At 46.2% G+C, this 16,706-nt stretch overlaps 1 protein-coding gene across 1 annotated transcript in view; it reads left to right on the top strand.

Annotated features, from left to right (window-relative positions):
* TRAF4 (TNF receptor associated factor 4) overlaps positions 1–16,706 on the top strand; it is a 43,944-nt gene that overhangs the window by 9,184 nt on the left and 18,054 nt on the right. The gene's annotated exons all lie outside the window — the stretch shown is intronic.

The following is a 16,706-nucleotide window of genomic DNA, read 5'->3' on the forward strand; positions in this document are numbered from 1 at the left end:
AATACTTACCTGAGGACGATCGGGATTTCCACAGCTGCCGGGATGCTGGTGTCGGGATTCCGCACGACCGGCGGTAAATCATATCGATTCCAAGCCAGGCAAACTGTGGCTTTCCAATTGTGGTGGAACTAAAAGGTGCTGTAGTTGCCATGGCATGCTGGATCTTGCAGTTTCACCACAGGCACAGCTGAAGAGCCACAAGGTGCCAAGTCAGCAGCGAATAACATACAGCAAGATCTGTACAGGAGGAAGTGAAGCAGTGTGGACAATAGAGAGACAATAGATACAGGTTAATTTCAGAAAAACAAACTCACAAGGTGCTTAATAGCCTCCTACTGGCTAGTCCGGTTTGCATAGGTTGTAGATCCTCACCATGAGCGCACTCTGCCTAGCAACAGATGGTGTAGCTGTGCTGACATCTGTCTGCTTGTAATAGGTGTGAGGAAGGAGACCTAGGCTTTGTTTGGTAATAAGGCTGTGCTCAAACAAAGAGCAGTATTTTTTTGTTTACTTATTTAACAAATAAGTAGTAAATATAGCACATTTTGTATCATTTTGTCTATGTCCTTGATACATTACAACCTATTAGGTATTATATAGAGGTAGTGTTTTTCTGTTGTTACAAAGCTATGTTAGCGTCCCCAGAGTAAAGATGTCAGGGGAAGATGCAGGAAGTGTAAAGTGATCCTCTGTATCATGTTAATTTTAGTGAGAGACCTTGATGGGTTGTGTCTCATTACTTCTTGCAATATGTCGTCTCCTTCTGGGTCTGTGCTGAGGTCAAAGGTGCAGTATCACTGAAACTCACACTGATGGCAGATATGGACCATTTGGCTTCTAGCAAGCATCATTGTCTAGGTGTTTTTTTTTTTTAAATCACGGAGCTCAAATGGGATTAAAAGAAAGCACCCATGATTATTATTATTACTACTATATTTCTATTTTATTGGTACAAGTAGTATTATTTACTGCTTATTGTTTGGTATAGGTAAGGGTGTTCAATTAGTCGCAGTAATTTACAGCAGGCTAATTGATTGCCGTGGGCAAAAAAGAAATCCCTAATAAGTGTACTCTTTATCAGGTGATAACAGCCAGTTAACGCAGTGTTAACGGTACCAGCCCGTTAACACGTTCATTTAATTATTAACACGGGTATTGAGGGGAAAAGGGAGTATAGTTGAATAGCCTTTAGCTGGCCACACACTAGACCAACTTACATCCAACTAGCCAACTAGTTGACTGGTTGGAATGAAAATCTGGTAAGGAATGGAAGTAAATGATGATCAGCAATTTGCTCCTAAATGCCAGAAAACAGATGAAAATGGTCGTTCAGACAAGTTTGTTAAATGTTTGATCTAAACAATTTGTTCAAACAACAGTTTTTGTCCATTTTCCGGCATTTGGGAGCAAATTGCTGATTGTCATTTGCTGTCATACCTTACCAGATTTTCATTCCAACCAATCAATTAGTTGGCTGGTTGGATTTAAGTTGGTCTAGTGTGTGGCCAGCTTTAGGTGATAAAGCCTGAGGCTACCTCCCTTTTTCACCCTTGATAATTTATCGGGGCTAATTGAAACTCCCCCTAAGTCCATCCATGTAAACGGACACGTCCCATTTCCAAGCCTACTGTGCATGCTCCTGAATCGCAAGACACGGTGTGCACATGCCCCGCACGATGTTTCTGAAGTCGCGAGTAGGTTCATGTGTGCCACATCTCGTGCGAACGGAGACCAGCATGAAGGATGTGTAACTGTGAGGCAAGTATCAGGATGCATGGAGCAATTATTTCTGATGGGAATGTCGTGGGCATGTACAGTCAGGTGCATAAATATTGACTACCACAATGGCTTTGAAAGGAAACAAAGATGTGCTTTAACTACAGACTTTCAGATTTAATTTGAGGGTAATTACATCCAAATCAGGTGAATGGTGTAGGAATTACAACGGTTTCTATATGTGCCTCCCACTTTTTAAGGGGCCAAAAGTAATGGGACAAACTAAACAATCCTAAATCTAACTTTCACTTTTTAATACTTTGTGGCAAATCCTTTGCAGGCAATTACAGCCTGAAGTCTGGACATCACCAGACGCTGGGTTTCATCCCTGGTGATGCTCTGCCAGGCCTCTACTGCAAATGTCTTCAGTTCCTGCTTGTTCTTGGGGCATTTTCCCTTCAGTTTTGTCTTTATCAAGTGAAATGCATGCTCAATCGGATTCAGGTCAGGGGATTGACTTGGCCATTGCTTAACAGTCCACTTTTTAGCCTTAAACTCTTTGGTTGCTTTTGCAGTATGCTTCGGGTCATTGTCCATCTGCACTGTGAAGCGCCATCCAATGAGTTCTGAAGCATTTGACTGAATATGAGCATATAATATTGCCCAAAACACTTCAGAATTCATTCTGCTGCTTTTGTCAGCAGTCACATCATCAATAAATACAAGGGAACCAGTTCCATTGGCAGCCATACATGCCCACGCCATGACACTACCACCACCACTGATGAGGTGGTATGTTTTGGATCATGAGCAGTTCCTTTCCTTCTCCATACTCTTCTCTTCCCATCACTCTGGTACAAGTTGATCTTTGTCTCATCTGTCCATAGGATGTTGTTCCAGAACTGTAATGGCTTTTTTAGATGTTGTTTGGCAAACTCTAATCTGGTCTTCCTGTTTTTGTGGCTCATCAATGGTTTACATCTTGTGGTGAACCCTCTATATTCACTCTTGTGAAGTCTTCTCTTGATTGTTGACTTTGACACATATACACCTACCTCCTGGAGAGTGTTCTTGATTTGGCCAACTGTTGTGAAGGGTTTTTCTTCACCAGGGAAATAATTCTTCTGTCATCCACCACAGTTGTTTTCCGTGGTCTTCCGGGTCTTTTGGTGTTGCTGAGCTCTCCGGTGCGTTCTTTCTTTTTAAGAATGTTCCAAACAGTTGATTTGGCCACTCCTAATGTTTTTGCTATCTCTCTGATGGGTTTGTTTTGATTTTTCAGCCTAATGATGGCTTGCTTCACTAATAGTGACAGCTCTTTGGATCTCATATTGAGAGTCGACAGCAACTGATTCCAAATGCAAATGTCACACCTAGAATCAACTCCAGACCTTTTACCTGCTTAATGAAATGAATTGATAATGAAATAACGAGGGAATAGCCCACACCTGTCCATGAAATAGCTTTTGAGCTGATAGTCCAATTACTTTTGGCACCTTAAAAAGTGGGAGGCACATATAGAAACGGTTGTAATTCCTACACCGTTCACCTGATTTGGATGTAATTACCCTCAAATTAAATCTGAAAGTCTGCAGTTAAAGCACATCTTGTTTGTTTCATTTCAAAGCCATTGTAGTGGTAAATAGAGGCCAAAATATGAAAATTCTGTCAATGTCCCAATATTTATGCACCAGACTGTATCTAAACCTCCGTGTGAGTCGTGTGTACAAGAAATAGATGCCTGTGTTAGACGGATCTCTTACACCTAGCACGGAGCTGTTGCAATTGCTGATACAAATGATGACGATTGCGTCTGCGACGTTACAACAATACGCGGGATAGGCTTTCATACAACAGTGCGCGGGATAGGCTTTCATACAACAGTGCGCGGGATAGGCTTTCATACAACAGTGCGCGGGATAGGCTTTCATACAACAGTGCGCGGGATAGGCTTTCATACAACAGTGTGCCGGATAGGCTTTCATACAACATATTTTTGGGTACACACCTAAAACTATATCTGTCCAATCTGTCATCTCTCTGGTGGGAAGGAAAATCTGGTAATGTATGAGAGCAAATAACAATAGAATTCTGCTCGCAAAACACTGGAGAATGGACCAGATTTTCCTTCTCACCAGACAGATTAGACAGAAATATCTATATGTGTGTATGCAACCTAGATTTAGATTTCAGCTTTTATCTCAGGTTAATAGTTAATGATGTAGGACTAACAGAAGATACCTTACTTTTATTATGGCTGCATTTAGTAGGGACAGATTAGTGGCAGAATCTATTTTTGGTTGAGAAAGTTAAAAAGCTGGTTACACACTGGGCGATATATATCAGCTGTTCAATGGAACGGTTGCTATATCGCGAGCGCGTCAGCGGGTGTATACCTCCGATATGTCTGTCGTTCACAGACCTATGGCATCAGCTGTGCAGTACAGCAGATTGCTGATATATCTGCAGATATACTGTAGCTGCGCATCTGCTGGTGTGTACAGGTGGTCAGCCGTCTGCCCGTACACTTTCTGCAGAGACTGACTTCACAGCCGCCCATCTGTGATGTCAGGACGATCTGTCTAGCGGCTGATCGATTAGTATGTATTGCTTACCTGATCGGCCGCTGGGTCGATGGATCCAGCTTAACCATACAGCTTGAGTTACAGAGAATCTGCCTCAGCCCCAACATTTGTCACATAACACTAAACATAGTTTATATAGACTGTTTTATAGCCATTGTAATCTGTAAAACCCCAATCTGTATTAAGTAGCCGATTTGTATGAACCACTCCCTGCATGGCTGCTATTCAAAATACAATCTGTTTTTATCAGCTAAAGTTAATGTCTCTATTCACTTCCCAGCTGAGATATCTTGTGTGAACAATAGGTTGTTTTTTTTTCTTTTTTCTGACTTTTGGATAAAATGTCTTTTATCCTAATGCACACTGACTTATTTTCAAAGCAAACAGCTGCTGGCTTCTCTTACCACAAACATCCTATCCAAACCTCCCTGATAGGAGATGTCAAACGTTGGCAGGTATTTTCAAACCTGCATTCTCCTCAGCTGCAGGAGAACAGAATCTCCTCATTGTTCTAGTGCCCCTGAATAACCTTAGCCATGGGAAGTGCTGCTGGCTGGAAGCAGAGGTGAATGGGAAGGAAATGTGCATGTTTCATGGCCACATAATACACAGCACTTTCTCCAGAGGGAGCGTACAACATCACTTAGTATATCTTGTATACTTGGAAGTGGTATGATGACTGAAATCTGCCACGTGTTGGCCATGCCCTGTGCAGACCATGGAATTCCAGTCCTTTGCTACAAGATATAGCAACAGCACAGGACTAGTGTTTGTGAAGAAAGTTTATGGCTTTTCACAAGGGCATGGTCACACATCATGGCTTATCCTTGTTCTCTTCCCCTTAGAGTATAATTTTATAAGTTTGTACAATTCCAAGGTCTAGATCGATAATCTGGATAGTAATGTAACTATGTATCGATAACCAGGAGGAAATGATCAATATTTTGGACTATCAATAAAATGAGCATGAGAACCGGGAAAAAACTTCTTTGTTTGCATCTGAGCTTTCATTGGCTGAGGTTCATGTATTGAAGCCTAATGACAGCTAGGAAGTTTGACGGTCTTCCTATCAGACGGAGGGAGCGAGAGTCCCGTCTGCACGTTACACCAGCAACAACGCTGTGAGGCTTCTACACAGCACCTTCCGTCCCGAGGGCCACCATATCGGTTAGGTCTATACTATACAAGGCTGATGGACCTGTGACGTCACACCCACGTGACCCGGCCTGAAAGGGGGAGGGGCGGGGATGCTAACGGGGGACCAAAAGTGTCCCCTCGCGGGCTCGCTACGCTCGCCACGCTTCAGGCACGATGGCTCGCTTCGCTCGCCATAAATATTTATTCCCCCTCTATGCCCTAGTGGGTGGTAACGCAGGAGCGGTCCAGCCTCCTGCAGCAGTCACGTGGTGGCTACGTCGCAGAGGTCCTTTAGCCACATAGAAAATAGCAGCAACCCCACCATATCGCCAGGAGCGCCAGTCATGGCCGTGACAGTGACCTTTGTCAACAGTTGCTGGGTTAAATATGTATATTAGGGTAGATTTAGTGATTGATCATATCAATTTCTATATTCCAGCAAAATTATAGATGCAGGTACTAAATTGGAAATCCTGTATAGATCAGAAGTTGTGCCAATATGAAGCCCTGAAGTTCTCACAATGCTCCTGTATAATGTTGCAGGTCTGTGGCATAGCAAGACCAGATTATGTGCACAATGTGTTAAGGGTAACTGAAAGTGGACATGTCACTTGCAAATGGTGGTGTCAGACTGAATATTGGCTACACTCATAAATTACTATTATCTCACTAGATTCTAGTGGGATCAATGAGGCTCCTTGTGTGTTCTGCCTCAGTTATTTCTCTAGATCTCAGTGAATTGACAACCAAACCTTCCACCTCCTGTTAATAAGGTGGCATTCACATATTAGTAAAAATAAGTAGTTATAACTGTCCAATTTATGCTTTACATTCCCTCCTCTATTGACACTTAGGGGTCAACCCAATTAGGTGCGAGTTTGCGAAAGCAAGTTTGCAACATGAACCTTGCATATCATGTGAATGCGTGCACCCAAGAAATGAATGATCCAATTAGAAGTGTCAATTCGCGGTGAGATTCTGCAAGTTTTCCACTAAAAGTGAAATGGCGTTTAAACGGTCAGACAAGCCTGCATTTACCTAACCACCCCTCCGTTACCTCCCCCAAACGCTGACCACATGACACTCGCTTTACGAATGGATCTGCTGTGCGTATGTAATCACAAAGTAATCACAACGCACACGTAGTGCGACTTACAAACATGCGCAATGGCAAATAATTGCTCGATCTTCGTAAATATCGGCATTGTGTCTGCTGCTGAATCATTCACTCAGTTGTCACTTTTTCGGGTTCCCCCATTGATGATAAATGCAAAAATCATCCATTTGACACTTTTTAATGAATCTTCCATACTTTCCTTATGGCCATTAGCAGCTTTCTATAAGGTTCTGCTATCTTCTGCTCCACGGGAGGTTTCTGTCCTGCCTGAGCTCGCCTTAGGACACCTGCGTTACGGTTTGACAGGTGTACCACCCCACTAATTTTTTTGGTGTGCAGGATGGTTTCCTCACTTTATCATGCACTTCTCCCAGTTCACTTTTAGTGGAAAAGTCGTACAACCTAGACACAAGTTCAGCAAGTTGGCATTTCTAATTGGATCTCGGATTTGTCAGGTGCAATGTGTGCCAGTTTAGTGATGCCACTCACATTTGAAAAAATTGCTCATATCAAATTGCACATAAAATCATGCTAACTGTATTGTATACTATATAATAATCAATTATATAGCATAACAAAACCCAAATTACAAATGCTAGACAGAAGTTAATATTGTATTGTAACTAGCACCACTATGTATGCAGTTAACGCAAAATACTTAGTATAGTTTTTTTTTTTACGCTGTGAAGGAGTGTGTGTGTGTGTGTGTATGTATGTATATATATATATATATAAAATATGTTAATTCTAGCACCCTGCACCTGTGCAGTACCTCTTTCCTGCCTAGGATGTCGCTCTCTGCTCTGGTGCTTCTCGCACACTCAGCTGATGCAACAAACTTCTGATATACAGAACAAGGCGTGCTAGAAGCACCAGAGCAGAGAGATGTGATAAGTGCATGGTGCTAGAATGAAGCCTAAATATATATATATATATATATATATATATATATATATTAGCCACAAGAAACAGGTGGCACTCGGAGTCTAGTAAACAGAATACCCTCACCAGGGGGATTTAATTGGTCAACGTTTCGAGGTGCAGTTCACCCCTTCCTCAGGACAAAAATATGTTTTGTTGTCCTGAGGAAGGGGTGAACTGCACCTCGAAACGTTGACCAATTAAATCCCTCCGGTGAGGGTATTCTGTTTACTAGACTCCGAGTGCCACCTGTTGCTTGTGGCTATTATAATTTGGGGGTGCTGTCCCCCTTGGAGGGCACCGACGCAAGCCAGAGTGCAGGAGTGCCGGTGCATTGGATAGTGTGTGTATATGTGTGTGTGTGTGTGTGTGTGTGTGTATATATATATATATGTATATATATATATAGATAGATAGATATACACACAACGAAAAAGACAGCGGCACTCAGGGTCTTGAAAAAATCAAACTGGTGTATTTAGAAAATATCACGACATAAGTCCAACGTTTCAGAGCCCGTAGCCCCTTTGTCAAAGGGGCTACGGGCTCTGAAACATTGGACTTTTGTCGTGATATTTTCTAAATACACCAGGGAATTGCTCTCCCCCCATTGTGTGTTGTGTCAGTAAGTGTAATGGTGCTGTAGACAGTATATTATATACTCCCAAGGTGGTTCCTCACTAGGGACCCCTGACCAATGAATATGGGAGCCAGGAGGCGAAGTCTGGAAGAAGGATATAAGAGAATCACTCGCTGAAGAGGAGGGATCAGCTGCTGTGACTGGGACTGGATCCGAGGGAGTGGAGTTGTGCCTATGGTGAAGCTACTACACTGCTGTGACCTAACTGTTGGAGCCCCTGCACTGTCACTCTGCGCAGGGCCGGCTCCTGGCATGTTCCGTATGTGCAATGTCCCCGTCCTCCACCCAGCTGCGGCTCTGATAATATTATGGGGGAGGATGCAGATAGGGGAAGGGGCGGACGCGATGCACTGGACGGCGCTGGGTGCCGAGTCACCTAGCACCGGCCCTGACTCTACGCGGCGGGAGACTGTTGTGCTGCCGGGCCGACAAAGAGGACACTTACCGCATGGAAGCCCAGTCGCTGACACCAGTGAACTCCGCCCAATTCTATTTCCCTCACCTTGAGAAGACCCATCAGCAGCCTGTCTGAACCCGGCAGACGCTGTGGCTGCAGGGGCCGGGGAGCGAGGAGACAGTGTGCAGCACTGTCGTTGCCCACTGGCTCAGCCACCGACAGAGCGGTGGCCGCGGCTAGCTTTACAAGCACAGCGGCCACCATTATTAGTAAAATACCCGTCATTATGGGCTGCGAGTGGCACACTCCAGTGGCCTGCGCCCCTATGCAGCTGCCTTAAGTTGCCTAATGGTGGCGCCGGCCCTGTGTATATCTATATATATATATAGATTATCTATCAATGAGCGGATTTCAATTGATTACGCGGTCCGGATCTCCCCTCTAAAGTGACGGGAGATCGCGGGCCGCTATTCAATCGAGGCAGTTTTTCGCACTGATCGCATCCATAGAGGTCAGGTTTAGCCGCGTAAAGCAGCTAAACCCGACCAAAGTGCTGGGCGCGACCGCGAAAAGTGCTGTTTGGGTGCCCAAACAGGTCACTTTTCGCACATTTCAGCTCTCATCCACCTGGGGCTGCGAGCTGAAATGTAGCGCTGGCAGCTGATCGCGCCCGAAAGGAGCAAGAATTGAATAGCTCCGTCGGGCGCGATAGGGGCTGGAATCAATTGAATTCCGCCCTATATGTCTTCCTACTGCGCTGTTTTAGCAGGACTCCGATTTTAAAATGGCAAAATGTGCCCTGCACCATCTGTCGGCGCCCTGCTGAAACAGCCTGCCGGGTGCCGTCCCCAACAGCGGGCCGCAGTGTCCCGCTGGGGGGAAAAATTGTGGTGCGGTAATCGCTGCCAGTAAATAGATGCCTTGCCTTGGGGACAGCCCAGCATGTCCATGAGTGCAGGGCACACCCCCAAGAGTTACGAGAAGGGGGCATGTCTTAAGAATATGCCCCCTTTTCGGGCGCACATGCGCCAATGGCGTGCGCAATAGTGCCCTGCCCAGCGCCGGACCTAGAATTAACACTGTGTGTATGTGTGTATTACATGCCAATGTGGTAGATTTGCTTTGAAGAAGTTTGATAGCATACAGCGTAATTCTGGAATTGTGCTTGCTACATTTTTTATTAATATATATATAGAGAGAGAGAGGTCAGAAGGTAGCAGGTTATTTGGGGTTTTGTGCTGTCTGCAGTTTAAAGTGATTATACTACTTTATTTCAATGTGTTTTTGCCAGTATATAATCAAATGAGGTAATCATTTGGAAGCCTTGGAGTTTAAGAGGTCACTATTGTTCTGTGCTCATTAAATGGATCCTCTGCTTGTCTTTGCACTCTGGATGTTCTCTCCCTTTGACAGATGAAATTGACTCTCAGTGCTGCTTTGACCTTCTCTGACAGTCTCTGGCTGTGCTGCTACTGCTGAAGCTGTCTCTCTGGCACAAGTTTTTGGTAATACTGCTGAAGCTGTCTCTATGATACTAGTCTCTGACTTTGCTGCTGAAGCTGACTCAATGACATTAGTCTCTGACTGTGCTGCTACTACTGAACCTGTCACTGACGCTAGTCTCTGTTTGCACTGCTACTGCTGAAGCTGTCTCTATGACACTAGATTCTGGCTGCACTGCTACTGCTGAATCTGTCTCTATGACATGACTAGTCTCTGACTGCATTGCTGCTGTTGAAGCTGTCTCTACGACACTAGTCTCTGGCTGCAATGCTACTGCTGAAGCTGTTTCTAACTCTAGTCTTTGGCTGCGCTGCTACTGCTGAAGCTGACTCTATGACACTAGTCTCTGGCTGCAATGCTACTGCTGAAGCTGTCTCTAACACTAGTCTCTGGCTGCGCTGCTACTGCTGAAGCTGTCTCTATGACACTAGTCTCTGGCTGCACTGCTACTGCTGAAGCTGTCTCTCTGGCACAAGTTTTTGGTTATACTGCTGAAGCTGTCTCTATGATACTAGTCTCTGACTTTGCTGCTGAAGCTGACTCAATGACATTAGTCTCTGACTGTGCTGCTACTACTGAACCTGTCACTGATGCTAGTCTCTGTTTGCACTGCCACTGCTGAAGCTGTCTCTATGACACTAGTTTCTGGCTGCACTGCTACTGCTGAATCTGTCTCTATGACACTAGTCTCTGGCTGCACTGCTACTGCTGAAGCTGTCTCTATGACACTAGTTTCTGGCTGCACTGCTACTGCTGAATCTGTCTCTATGACACTAGTCTCTGGTTGTGCTGCTACTGCTGAAGCTGTCTCTAACGCTAGTCTCTGGCTGCGCTGCTACTGCTGAAGCTGTCTCTATGACACTAGTCTCTGGCTGTGCTGCTACTGCTGAAGCTGTCTCTAACGCTAGTCTCTGTCTGCACTGCTACTGCTGAAGCTGTCTCTGACACTAGTCTTTGGCTGCACTGCTAATACTATTGCCCCTCTGCTCCACAGGAGGTTTCAGTCCTCCCTGAGCTTGCCTTAGGACACCTGCGTTACGGTTTGACAGGTGTACCACCCCAGTCAAACTCCCCACCTCCTGCACACCTGCTGCTGAAGCTGTCGCTGACACTAGTCTCTGGCTGTGCTGCTACTGCTGAGACAATATAGTATCTGGCTGCCAGTCCCAGTTTCTGACACATGTACTGAGTGCAAATGTCATTATATTTTAAATATTGATTCTGTTTTGTGTTGCCATGTACTTGAGAAGATAATGAGCTTTTCCCTATGCTTCTCTTATAGTGTAAGCAGATGTATGCTTGGCACCCACAAAATTACTGATTTTGCTTCCCAGATAAACAACCGCCAGAAATTGGTCCTTAAGCTCCTACAAACTCAATCATGGTCTTTCTACCTTCATTGTGACACTAGAGTGGTCAAATCTGTAGGAAACAGAAAACAGCTCCTAGAATACTTGTAAAGGGTGGGGGGGCTGTTACAATTTTAGACAGGGAGTCCTGATTCGCAAACATCCAAAGGGGCAGCGTGTACATGAAAGTGGGGAAGGGTATAGTCTTATTGGTACAGTTCTTATTTTGTCATAATTTTCATATTTAAATGTTGGTACGCAGGGGCCCCATAGCAACATTTTTAAGGGGGCCCCCTAACTTAGGTCTTACACAATAACCATAGTAGTTCCCCTAAAACATTAAATGCCCACTGTAATGGTGCTCCTTACGCAGTGCCCCCAGTAGTGAGCCCCCTGTAGTTGCCCACAGTAATGAGCCCCCTGTAATGCCCCCAGTAGTGAGCCCCTTGTAGCTGCCTCCAGTAGTGAGCCCCCTGTAGTTGCCCCCAGTAGCGAGATCCCAGTAGTGAGCCCCCTGTAGCTGCCCTCAGTAGTGAGCCCCTTGTAGCTGCCCCCTGTAATGCCCCCTGTAGCTGCCACCTGTAATGCCCCCAGTAGTGAGATCCCAGTAGCTGCCCCCCCCCGTCACCAAGCGCGCGCACGCACACACACACACAAAAAAAAAACACTTACCTTTATCCCCGCTCTTGTGAAGCGAAGCCGCTGTCCGCCCCGGCGCCCGCTCCTCGGCACTGTGGGAGTGATGTCATGATGTCACTCCCATAGTGCACTGCGGGACCCGGAAGACTGAGTGAGCTCCGTCTTCCGGCTGCCGTCGGAGGTTTGAATAGGAGCCGGGCGTCCGCTGGTAACACAATCTCAGCGGGCGTCCCGCATATGGAGGGTGCAGGGGGTGCGATTGCTGGACCGGCGGGCCCCTTAAGCCCGGGCCCCATAGCAACCGCACCCCCTGCACCCTCCATAGTTACGCCACTGTTGGTACGTATGTCTTATCCTGTCAGCACTCTACAGACAGATTTATGGTAACATTATGGGGCTGATGTAGAGGTGCACCTTATTGTAGCCGAGACTGCGTCTCTTTCCATACCGCGACTGCGTCTTTATGCTAATGCCGCAGCGATGGGATTCGTACAGAGATGCCAACTAGCTGCGTCGCTGATCCGCTACTTTGCGAATTAAGACACACCATTGGCCGCACATCAGTCACACTATTGAACTTTGCACCAACCTTTGGATGCACAGAATGTCCGTCTGAACATGGCCGGCGAAATCCGTGCAACTGCGGGAAAAGCCACAGACACTGACCGCGACAAGCAGGTGTCTGGCTAGCCACCCTCTTACCACCCAGGAACAACCACTAAAATTGCCTCTCTCTGCGTCCAAATTTGTTCTACATTACTTGGTGGTAACCATTGGGATGCATGTGCAGTGCGATTTGGACGCAGTCACAGACTTAAAACATCGGTCGCTTGCGTCCAACATAAACACTGCATCTACTTTTGAATCAGGCCTTAACTCACTAAGGGCGGGATGTACTAAAGGCAGAACTGTGGTCAAGCCCCGAAAATGCTATTTTTGGGGGTTTAACTGCATTTCTCATATGTACGTACTAAGCGGGGGGGCGGTGATGTGATTCACACTGAATCGTGTCATATTGGCCCCACCCCCGCTTCACAGTGCCTGTAATATTGGCATTGTGTAGCAGGGGCGGAGCCAAAATGACGCAACCGCACACAAATGGTCATCATCTGTCCGGCCACGCCCTCTTTTGCCGGCCATTGCCCCCTGCCCTGCCGATCTCGCTGCTCCCTCCCGGAAGGGGCAGCCAGAAAGTCGGTAACCATGAGTTTATATACATTGCTGCAATAACGATCATAACACACAAAAATAAGCAGCAGGGCGTCAGCTACCAAGTGTTAGGTGCCCCTGTAGGGAGTTTGGAGTAGATGATCGTATGAGTGAGGGAAGGAGAAGCACATAAGGGAAGAGAGCCCTGCTCGTTAGAGCTTTCATTCTAAATGTTTTTCAGTTGTATTAGTAATTTGGTGAAACTGACAATTAAAATCTATTAAACTGTCTCTGGGTCTCATTCAGACCCGGTCGCAAGCGCTGAGCGCTCGCAACCGGGTCGATGACGGAACGCCTGCCGTTTTGTGGGCGGCCGCACTGACATCAGCAGTGATGTCAGTGGGGAGCTCCCTGCTCGATCAGAGCAGGAAGCTCCCTGGGGCTTGTTGTTACCGAGACCCAACCTTAGGGTCTCGACGCAAGCCCCGATGGTCGCGATGGTCTTGACCATCACCCTGGTCGGTCGTTGAAGCTGTGGGTGGTAACCCACAGCTTAGCTAGCGACCAGGAGGCCGCACTAAAAAAAACAAGCGGCCGCCCTCATTCAGAACGAGCGCCTCTGAATGAGGGCCTCTGGACCTCATTCAAAGGCGGTTTTTAGTTGCAAGCGGTCGCACTGAATCACGGCGGCCGCTTGCATCCTGAACGACCGCCTCCTTGTCGATAGTTAAGCTGTGGGTTACCACCCACAGCTTAACGACCGACCAAGTTGATGGTCGCGATGGTGATCACCATCGCGACCATCGGGGCTTACGACCAGACCCTAAGGTTGGGTCTGGGCACTCGTAAGCCCCAGGGAGCTTTCTGCTCTGATGGAGCAGGAAGCTCCCCACTGACATCACTGATGATGTCAGTGCGGCTGCCCACAAAACGGTAGGCATTCGTAAAGGAACGCCTCCGTTTTGGAAACCACCACCCCGGCCCGCCTACCAAACGGGGCTAGCTGTCGATCAACATCGACAGCCGCCCCTTTGGTAACGAGCTCTGAAGCGACAGAGTTTCTCTGACGCTCCAGGGCTTGCGCACGCGCAGTGCGGCTGCTGCGCATGCGCAGGCCTGACCATCGAGTCGGTTACGAGCGCATCGGCACTTGCGACCCACTCTGAATAAGGTCCACTATCCCTTAGCTAAATGGTGTAAACTGAATACTGTGGTATTATGCATGGATGGTATTTTTAAAGGTATGTAGAATCATTTCTAGCACAAAATAATGGGGGTTTCCTACAATTAAATGTTTATTAGAAAATACTTATTCTATATATGTGCTCCTCTTCACTTGCATTTCTAGTCAAAATTGTGTGTAAGGAAATGTTGTTTTTGTTTTGTTTTGATGAGAGCCAGAATATTGACTTTTCCAAGAACAAAGCATTGTATGAGCGCATAGGATAGGACAGGTGCCGGAGTACTGCACACACTTTATTCTGTAATGTTCCACAGGGAACCCCCGTGTCATGTTAAACAGCAGGTGATTGGCAGGAAACAGCTTTGGCCCTTCTTAGTGAAAGTGGGAATTCCATAGAAGAATTCCCACAGCATTCTTGGGCGTGGAAACAAGCAGCTGCCTGGCACAGCCGAGTAGGATCTGTGTGTTGTACAGTATGAAACACAAGTCTGTATATGACATCTGCTATTGGCATTGCACAGGTTCCGGATGTATTACTACAGAGTCTGACTATACATAAAATATATACACAGATATATAGTGTGCATTTATAGAGCTTTAAAGTTTAATCACGACGTGGAGCTTGTGACGTTTGCTGCTTTCACAACCAACATAGATGAGTGGTTTGTGCCAACATGAGCAGACCCTGTGTACTTGCCCCTGAAGCCATGTGTCAGGATGTGCTGCTAGTGTGTTTTTAACAATGCATGACTTATTGGCCACAGAGCCTGATTCACGACGGATCGCTATTCTGCTTATACGCACGCAACGCAGTTGCTAATATCAGCGGTGATATGTAAATGTTTGCATTCGCACTTCGATCGCAGCCTGACATAAAGACGCCCACTTCCCCTTACTCACATCTGTATACTTGGCCAACCAATCGGTAACATCGGACAGTTAATGAAGCCCAGGCCTTACTCAGGAATTGCTTCAGCGCACGCTATGACGCCTCAGGCGGCATCTGGTATTGCAGTGGCTAATTTATGCACGCCCCTGCAACGGCGTTGAAACGCACTGGCATGCCTGCATTCGCCCGTTCACAACGTCACCACCCACAAACAGCACTTCCTATCGATCATGGGTCTGCGTATCCTCTGCGATCGCTGTCCTGGTTGCAGGGTCTGGTTCGCGCACACGCCCTGCGTCTTCGCAGTGTGAATGAATTGACCGATTGTGCGCGTATATAAGCAACTGCGTTCCTTGCTGAATCAGGCCCACGGTTCGCTAGATGCCTCTGATCTTTGTTTATATATATATATATATATATATATATATATAAAGATTTCTATGTGGAATAACCTATGGACTTAGCCTTATGTGAGTAATAAATTGTATTTACAAATAGGCTTTGTTCTTCCTGACGACGTCATCTACTTCAATAATGCTACGCCCTTACATAACTGGCATAATATCTATCTTTAGTGCTGTGTTAATATCTAGAAAGTGACTCGCTCAGGGACATCCCTATTCCCCAGACAGTAAGAGCAGAAGAACTTTGCTCTCTCCAGATGACAAGGTGTGTACAGTAATACTGGTTGTCAGTATGCTGGCCCCTGCTTCTGGCTGTCAGTGTGCTGGTTGCTGCTCTGGGTGCTGGCCCCTGCTTCTGGCTTTCAGTGTGCTGGTCCCTGCTCTGGGTGCTGGCTGTCAGTGTGCTGACCCCTGCTTTTGGCTGTCAGTGTGCTGACCCCTGCTCCTGGTCTGTGAGGTGGGTGAAATAAAGTAATTGCTCAGAGAGAGAATGTACAGTTCAGAGAGAATGTCAGTGTAGGTTACAGTATAACCTGTATGTCCTTACATTTGGTCATTCACGTGGCTGTGGCTTCATGTTCTTGTTTATTCGTGGCTGTGGCTTCATGTTTTTGTTTATTTTCACTGCAAGGGGGTACAGTTATAGATTAAATTGGTTGGGGGTATGTTCTAGCCAGTGTGGCAGAGACACTGAGGCTGACCTCATGTCGTCAGACTCCTCTCTACCTCCTTTTTATATCCCTGATTCTGAAGGGCAACAACACATTAAAATGTTTGTTTGTTTTTTTCCTATTTGGTGGTTTTGTTATGTGGGGAGACATGGTTATAGGGGCGATGGGTAACAGGCCGTAACTGAGCATTGTGATTAATAGTATTAAGTAGTGAAATTGTCAGTAACCTTTGTGCTGTTAATAACTTACCATATAGGAATGCACTTGGAATTATCTTCCTCAACACTGGGCTCTACTTGAGAGGCATGTGAAATGCACCACAGAGTACTTTACACGTAGACCATTGTGTGAGGCGCACACACATCATTATAGTATGTACAGTATTTGCTCTTGTAGCAGAGCTGAG

Source organism: Taudactylus pleione, unplaced genomic scaffold (assembly GCF_031769625.1).
Source record: "Taudactylus pleione unplaced genomic scaffold, aTauple2 ptg000886l, whole genome shotgun sequence".
In the NCBI taxonomy this organism is placed as follows: domain Eukaryota; kingdom Metazoa; phylum Chordata; class Amphibia; order Anura; family Myobatrachidae; genus Taudactylus; species Taudactylus pleione.